The 9,032-nt window shown below is 39.4% G+C and overlaps 1 long non-coding RNA gene across 1 annotated transcript in view; it reads left to right on the forward strand.

Annotated features, from left to right (window-relative positions):
* The first annotated feature begins 709 nt into the window (after positions 1 to 709).
* The window catches only part of LOC106011882, a 9,111-nt gene continuing 788 nt past the window's right edge, over positions 710 to 9,032 (forward strand). The window contains exons 1-2 of the long non-coding RNA XR_001184883.2: positions 710 to 1,700; positions 6,610 to 6,721. This is a non-coding gene — a long non-coding RNA (uncharacterized LOC106011882). The remainder of the gene's footprint in view (positions 1,701 to 6,609; positions 6,722 to 9,032) is intronic.

A 9,032-nucleotide genomic window follows, 5' to 3' on the forward strand; every position in this document is an offset into this window, starting at 1 on the left:
AATTACTACTACTACTACTACTACTACTACTACTACTACTACTACTACTACTACTACAAATTGCATTTACATGAACATAGCGGATGTCCGTGCTGCAAAGCATGCTCTATGCGCTTTACAACAATTATTGCTATGTATTATAGTCAAACCCCAATAAGACTGAACCAATTTTTATAAGGCAATATAGGTGCGATGTGAGAAAGAACTATATTTTGTTAGGGCTATGGAGTACAAGACCTCTGAATATCGAGGTGAAAGCTTCTCTGCGCTGAACGCATCGCCAAGCGGAGGCTCGCACTGGCATGCAACACATTCATAGCATAGTATTCTGTTTATACTGGCTTGGTCACAAAATTGCGTTTCCTATAAATCTTCATCATACTCGTTACTCATGACACTGAAAAGGCAATTAAGTAGCTGACCAACTGACTGTGCATGGTCCTGCGGGTGAGTGGAGACAGTTTGCTGGCATTACAATGACCGATGACCAACAAACGTCCAGCCTTTGACCTCTGGAAAATGACAGTCGGTAGCTCACAGCAGCATGTCGTTCGGTGACCCCGAAGGAAACTCTAGGGGAAAGGGGTTGGTTGGACTGGGGTGAGTTGGAGTGGTGTGGGGCGTGGTGGGGTGGCTTGTGGGGGTGTCAGAGGTTGAGAGGAGGGGAATGGGGTTATTTTTCCGTTTTTGAGCGAGAAAACATTTGATTCATACACAAAATTCTTATTTACAAGGTGATGGTATTATTATTATAACTACGGGGCCTCCCCCTTCTACATCCTTTGGTGTTTAGTATGTCTCTGTGCTTGTCAAGTGCTTTATTGTAGCGTCGGTAGTCTAGTGTCAGGCTGTCGGGCTCGTAACCAAAGGGTTATGGGTTTGAACACTGTTATGAGACTGGCGCAGTGTACCTTGCTTGGTGAAGGCACTTTACTCGAATTTTTCTCACTTCGCCCAGGTAGGAATGGGTATCCATTCTGTTATAGGCAGCGAACGATCCTGTCAGTTTATTGGCGTTTGAGGTCTCCGCTTAACCGGCTAACACAGCATGCTTCCCAGGAAGCCGAGAACGTCTCTGATCTGGGCGTTCTAGGGGGTCTGCTGGGATAATAATATATATTTATAAAACTTTTCAGGTGATTATTAATAATAATAATACTCTATTCCTTCCTACTGAATACCCCCAGATGTCTAAAAAGTTTTAAACAAAACAAAGAAGTAACCAAGAGCAATTTGGAATAAAATCAAGGTCTTAATAAAGATAAGTATAATTGTATCTCAATTCGCAATACAGTCTGACCTGGTTTCCTGTTTCGCTCTTTGCAAGGCCATATGCCAGCTTCGCACTTTCTCTGTAAGGAAAATCACTTATGTTTGCTCCATCAGGCGGTTTTTGTTTTTGTTTTTGCTTTAAAAAAACTCACACCATTCCCATACTATATGCTTCCATGCCAATATAATTCCAAAAAATAATAAATGCGCTCTTGCTGATCCTGCGAATAGGTCAATTAATTTCTACGCAATTTATTCCTTCCGGCCATACACCGACACACTGAGCTCACGTAATGGGAGGTCACTCTCTCTGACAGCAGGACCCCTGGGTGAGTAACGGATCGTGGGAATGCAGCAGTTGTCCTTACCTTATGAACACAGCAACAGGACACGTCGACATGAATTACAGCTACACAACTTCATTATGCGTAAGTAAGCATGGCACATATTATATTATGTACTGGTTACTAACTTGACGGCGATTCCCCCCGCCCCCCTATAAGACACAGACAGCACCAACCAAATCCAACCATAGTGGATCAGTCGACAATACATTATCGCTGCTCTTTTTTATTTACAGGAATAAAAATGCCAGAAAAAATGTTATGAATCGTATCATTATTAATTTATTCAAATTGTCCCAAAAGCTTTGCAAAACAAAAACTGAAATTTCAGTTCTGACACAGTTTTCTTGAGTGGACAATCTACTCGCATATGTTAAACAAACGATACTTTTGTGAACACAAGTGATATCCGTATTTTTCATGAAATAAGCGCACCACGCGAATAACAGTTCAGGATTAACTTTTGAATAGTGTTGTAACTTCCCCCCATGTCAAGACCCTAATGACAACTGTTACTATAGCCTGCACTAATTACAAATGGTAGTTAGGATTTGAATTTGGCAAAGGCACGACGTTCGGCACTGATTAATCACAAACATATCTGTACTCATATATTGTCAAGAACCTTTAAGTGTGCAGTGTACTGAAGTTGAAGTATAACTATAAGATATTTCATCACAGGCTTTGTGTGATCCATAATGGTTCTATGGAATTTTGCTTTTCAATTTTTTGAAGTATCAGAAGCTGAGGTACATTTAATTAAACAGAATTCATAATACTATCAGCATTGTATAAATGCAAGATAGAGAAATATGTCCACATCATTACTGACTTCCATATAATAATGATAAAATAATAATGATAGTAATAATAGCATTTGTATAACGCACATCCCCACTGTACTCTCATAGAAGATATCAATGGTATGTAAAAACAAGCAACGGGATATGGGGTGTAATGATACTTGTACCGGCATTTCCATCGCTTGATATATCTTGTTGATCCTTCAAGGTTTGAAAAACAAAATAATACAAAAATAACATAAACTGTAAAGTCACTAAAACAGTGTTTTGAACTCTCTCGAAAACACATAATGATAGTACACCCTTTTAGCTCATTCATCTCTCTGTGTGCACAACTCACTCAGAGAAAAGGTCGGCAATTTCCCACGCGTATTTCTACAAGTCTGGCAGCTTTGGTGAGCAAGACCACGTGATCTTGCTCTGCGAGGGAGCAGGGGTAATGAGGGCAAAAAACGGCAGGAGACAATGACAGATTTCCGCAATTATCCGTAATTTTCGGCGAGAAATGCCGGTAGTGTCGTCCGCTGACAAACCCTTTGCGAGCAGAAACACCAGCTCCCACGTTTGCAGTCAAGTCGTCAGTATTTGCACACCGAGTCACAGCAGACTCGAAGGCTCAGAAGGTCAGAAGGCGAATTAACACCGCCATTATTTTGACTCTGGTGACAATTTTCATATTACACCGTAATGGCGATTCAGGTTTTGGGGAAGCTCATCTCCGGTTAAGTCACGGACGGCCGGCAAAGAGATGCGGGTGGATGCGTGACCATTTTGGGGAAATGATGGATAGGATTCACATCTGGCTTTTGTCTAGCTTTCAGGCTCCCAATCACAGAATTGCAGTTTGTGTGAAACTCAAAGGTCACCACTTCAACTCGAGATCGTTTTGGGTCCTGTAAACATGAACGCTATCGTATTTATAGGCGAAGGGTGGACTCGGGTGCTTGGTAATGTAAGTCGTCTCAGTGCCTACATGAACCTATGGCCGCTAAACCCAAACCAGTGACGTCTAACATGCTTTTGTTTTCTATAATAATATAATGTCCACAAACAATTTAACTCAGACATTTGTAAAAAAAAAAAAAAAAAAAAAGAAAATACAGTAGGGTAAAAACGATTTAATTGAACTAGACCAATGTTAAGGCCAATTTTTTATTTACCTTGATCTGAGGTGGAATCTATGTGCACTTTGCGTCATAGCTCAAATCAAATTGGGATGATTACAACAATGTTTGGCACAGAACAAAACATAATATTATGTTCGTCTATGACACCACAACATTCCAGCGTTCTAGGCGGTAGCCTACCGTTTTCAAATTACAGTGAAGGGGAAACTTCATTGTGTGATGCACCTCGTACACAAACAAGAAATTATGTATAAATACTCCCCCCCCCCCTTTTCCAGTCTTTTCTTCTCTACAGTCAGTCCGGCTTTGACCACGTATCATCCTCTTGCGCCCCTCACCCTGCCATTATTAAGTCTCATTCATGCCAGCAAAACCTTGATCTCTCTAACACATACGTGGGGATAACACATAAATCTTCCCTTTACTTTGATCCCTGTCTTTCAATCATTAAGGGTTAATAATTAAAACCCCGCTTTTCTAAAAATAGAAATTGTAATAAGTAATATCAAAATACATAATAATAATAATAATAGCATGCAAACCCCGGCCCACAGAGCGAAATTGTTATAGCCCACATTGGGTATTTATTTCTCAAAAGAGGATCCATCATTAGACTATCACAAGCCAGCAGGTTTCCTATTTGATTTTAGATTGTGCATACTTTGCAGGTAATTTGACACACAATACAACGATAACTCCCACTATGCTGCAAGTGCTTGAAGAGAGAAGGCTTGGATTTATCAACATCAATGCTAAATAATACATGTTTCATTTTTGCTAACCTTATTTGACTTTAAAAAACCTATTTTTTTTCACCTATCGTCCTTATCTACCCGTCTTTTTTTTATGTTTGTTATAAATGTTACTCTCTTGTAGCACCTCTAATCTTCTGGCGCGCATATGACCTTATGCAGTTGCGGGCGGCGTAAAACCTCTACTAAAACTGAACTAAAAACACCTTTTTTTGTCTAATAATCTTCCACTGATTTGCAGTTTTTTATTTACAGAATAGGGGCTTGTAAACCCCCGACATCTCATAGACTCTACTTTCACAAATCATTATATTATGGTCTATGTAGAAGCAATCAGTTGTTATTATTATTGTTCTTGTTCTTGTTCTTGTTGTGTTCATTCTTTTCCGTATTTTTGTTCTTGTATTTTTCGTTCTTCCTCTTGTTTTTCTTCTTGATATAGCCCTTCCCCTGACCACATAGGGGATGACTTCCATTTAATTGATGGGGCAGATTTTAAAGCCCCCCCCCCTCTTTCTAAGGATATGTTACATAATACAACCGGTCCACATTTTAATATGACCGACTAGATGAATAATTGGGTTTTGGGCTTGAGAAAACAGAAATACATCACCACAATAACGGGAATTCAGTGTGCAGAATCAGATAAAAGGGAAAAATGATCCTCGGAAAGAACACTTGGGAGAAAAAAAGAAAGAACTTCCAATGTTACTATATAAAGCCACTCAAACATGGTGAGAAAAGACCTCCACCTGGGAGTGTATAATATGTATAGGGCTATATGAAGCAAGATGTGAGGAAGACGAAGTGCAGCTATTTCAAGGAGCATAATGTCACCAAGGGAATAACATACCCTGATATTTAGTTACTAACCTGCGTTCAGTTAGTACTACGAAACCGAAACAAATGTATGGAGACGTGATATTCATGAAAGTTCAAAGGTATAGGGGGGGGGGGGGGGGGGAGTTCAACACGCATGTAAGGGTCATGCTTAATAGCTTTTCATGCTATCTAGTAGCTTTTCATGACATCTGAACCATTTTAATTGTTAAGGGTTACTGATGATTCCTATCCCCTCCCCCAAACAAATCCCCCCTCCCGAAAAAAACAAAAAAACAAAAATACAACATCAACAACAAAACAAAACAAAAACAAGGGAACCCAGACGAAGAGTTGGATGCTCTTGATTGTAACGACAGTACCCGCTTACAATTGGATAACGTTTCGTACAAATCTGCATAACATATGACTGATATTTAAAGTAATTACAAATGAGTATGTCTTATACCATAGATAGTTTTCCATTATCTGTGGATTGTGAGCTAAATACTTATATCACCTCAAGTAAATTAAACACACACGCAGTCTTTTCTTTTCATTAACATTTACATGAAAATATATTAACCTTTAGTGCGCGAGGTAACATCGAACCCTTTAACCCAGTGCACACTAACGGTCGAATTCATTTGTGAGTCATCGTGGCAAAACCAGGCTCTCGTCCAAATAATGGAATAGAAGAAACCGGCGGTTTACACCCTCGTTGGGCAAATATTATCGATTTATATATTTTTTCTTCAGCGCCTTTTAAGTCAATTCAAAAACACAATCCTATGTGGATTTTACTGAAAGGCGTTGTTCAGATGCATGAAAAACCTAACTTCTCTGTTTCCAGGGACTGTCACTGTATGGAAATTACCTTATTTTAGGTGCCTTTTTCTCAGTAATCTTACGTATTATACCATATGACTCTCAATCTTCTTCAACCGATAATATCTTGACTTCTATATAAGATAGATGTATACTAACCTAAGATTCAAAGATTCAACTACATGAAATTTTTTGTTTTTAACGAGAACGTTTTAAGTATACCAAGTTTGGAATCCACAATTATAATAATAACAGATTTCTTTACATACCATGTAATGTTTACTGAAAATTGGCGTCGGTGGCCTAGTGGTTAGGCTCTCGGACTCGCAACCGTAAGGTCGTGGGTTCGAATCCCGTCAGGGGCCCGATGTTGTGTCCTTGGGAAAGGCACTTTACACGTATTTTCCTCACTTCACCCAGGTGGGAATGGGTACCCGGCTATAGACAGCGAAAGATCTTGTCAGTTTGTTAGTGTTTGAGCGCTTGATCGGCTGCTTGCACTGTATGCTTCCCGGGAAGCTGAGAATGTTTCGGAGTGTTCTATGGTCTGCTGGGGTAATAATATAGTGTAAAGCGCATAGAGCCTGCTGTTGAGCGGGGATATGCGCTATACAAATGCTATCTATTATTCTCTATTATTATTATTAAAATTCTTTCTTATCAGATTACCAATGAAATTGCCAAAAATGGGGTTGTTTCATCACTGATGGCCTCTTTCGACGGCTGTAATGACTCTGCTATGAGTTTATCAAATCTAAGCCAGCCCATAGCCTACGGTACGGTCTAAAAAATTAAACTATGATTTTTTTTCATCCGATGCGTAGACAATGTATTCCATTCGTGACCTAGGCTAGTATGATTTGCTCGTTAAAACCTGGCAATACACCTGACATGGGTCACTCTCGGAATAATATATTATATTATTATTATTATTATTATTATTATTATTATTATTATTATTATTATTATTATGTTCCTTTTCATATAAAAAATACTAGTTTTCTATTTAACTTGTGTGTATCCCCAACATGCGGGAAACATTTCCTTATCAGACCCAGTGATGTTAATCCAGGGTACACGGTTATAGAACAATCAGTCGAAAGGGAACACTTACTTCTGTTTGATATCCTCTACCTCCCACTCCCGACATTCTTTTAACACACACACACACACACACACACACACACACACACACACACACACACACACACACACACACACACACACACACACACACACACACACACACACATATTATTAGAGGTAGTGCTGTGGTGGCAAAGTAGAGGGTGTTGGTTTTTTGCACTAATGTGTCGAAAGTGTGGCAATGGTGAGATACCGGGTTGTAGTAGTAGTAGTAGCAACAGCAACAGCAACAGCAGCAGCACCAGCAGCAGCAACAGTAGTAGTAGTAGTAGTAGTAGTAGTAGTAGTAGTAGTAGTAGTAGTAGTAGTAGTAGTAGTAGTAGTAGTAGTAGTAGTAGTAGTAGTAGTAGTAGTAGAAGCAGCAGTTGTAGTAGTTGTAGTAGTAGCAGCAGCAGCAGCAGCAGCAGCTAGTAGTAGTAGTAGTAGTAGTAGTAGTAGTAGTAGTAGTAGTAGTAGTAGTAGTAGTAGTAGTAGTAGTAGTAGTAGTAGTAGTAGTAGTAGTAGTAGTAGTAGTAGTAGCAACAAAAACTAGCTAGTTTTGGTAGTATAGTAGTATAAATATAAATAATGTAGCAATAGCAGTAGTAGTGGCAACAGCAGCAGAAGCAGTAGTAGTCTGATGATGATGATGATGATGATGATGATGATGATGATGATGATGATGATGATGATGATGATGATGATGATGATGATGATGATGATGATGATGATGATGATGACGATGATGATGACGATGATGATGACGATGATGATGACGATGATGATGATGATGATGATGATGATGATGATGATGATGATGATGATGATGATGATGATGACGACGATGATGACGATGATGATGATGATGATGATGATGATGATGATGATGATGATGATGATGATGATGTGAGTCAAATCGATGCCCTCAAAGGCTGACTTTGCCGAATTCCGTTTGATATACTTGTTCCCCCCAGTTTGATCACCCGAACAAGTGTGAACCATATTTTACAAGAGACAGCTGACACCTGAATAAAGTGCACCCTTCTCTCTTTCATGAACAACAATTGAAAAAAGAGATAAACAAAAAATGTAAGCAGACGGGGTTTAAACTGGCCTCTCTGGTGTAATGGTTTAGCCCTTCACCGTTATATGTTGTATACCTCAGCTGAATTCTCTTCAAAAGGAAGGAGGGAGGGGGGGGGGATTTCATCATTCCAATATTCCTCGTCTGTCTATTGGAGTACATAATTATGTCATTCAGCTCATGTCTGTTCTAACAACGAAGTTTAAAACACCTTGCATTCTATAGCCTAAACTATCTGGATAGGAGAGTAAAATAATAGCAGTCATGAATCGAGGAGTACTACTCTATGTTCATGTTAATGTGTTCTCAGCTTCTTCAACCCAACTCCAAACAAGCCCACATCTGCTAGACTGATCTCAGGAAATGCTAACCAGCAATTGCTCATTATGTGTACCCAGTAGCACCCTTAGACAGTTACTAGCACGGAATTTTCCATGCATTAAAAAGATTGTACGCACATAAAGAAAAACAGTTTAACGAAAAGAACATAACACCAAGCTGGGTCCCCACCAGTAGTATTTGCTCATGTAGTTAGTTAGCACATCAGAAAATAAAAACATAATATTATCGCAAAATAAACTGCGACGAAAGCAAAAAGACCCATATGAACTTTTAGTCAAAAACTGTGGTTGATAATGATTTGGCAGTAAATGCAAGCTGACACTCGCCTCTGACGTTGTAAACACGTTGTCCTCTTTCGATTCGTAACTCCGATTAGCGTATTCGCTTTTTTTTCACTCCTCCACAAATCCCCGAAAGCTCTGAAGTTTTGTGGTCGCTGTGATCAACATGTTGAACCTCGCGGCACATCGTGTTGAGATAATGACATGCTGGCAATGAAAAGATATAACCAACCCCTCTACCAAACCACTCTCTCT

This window comes from Aplysia californica, unplaced genomic scaffold, assembly GCF_000002075.1.
Source record: "Aplysia californica isolate F4 #8 unplaced genomic scaffold, AplCal3.0 scaffold00205, whole genome shotgun sequence".
In the NCBI taxonomy this organism is placed as follows: domain Eukaryota; kingdom Metazoa; phylum Mollusca; class Gastropoda; order Aplysiida; family Aplysiidae; genus Aplysia; species Aplysia californica.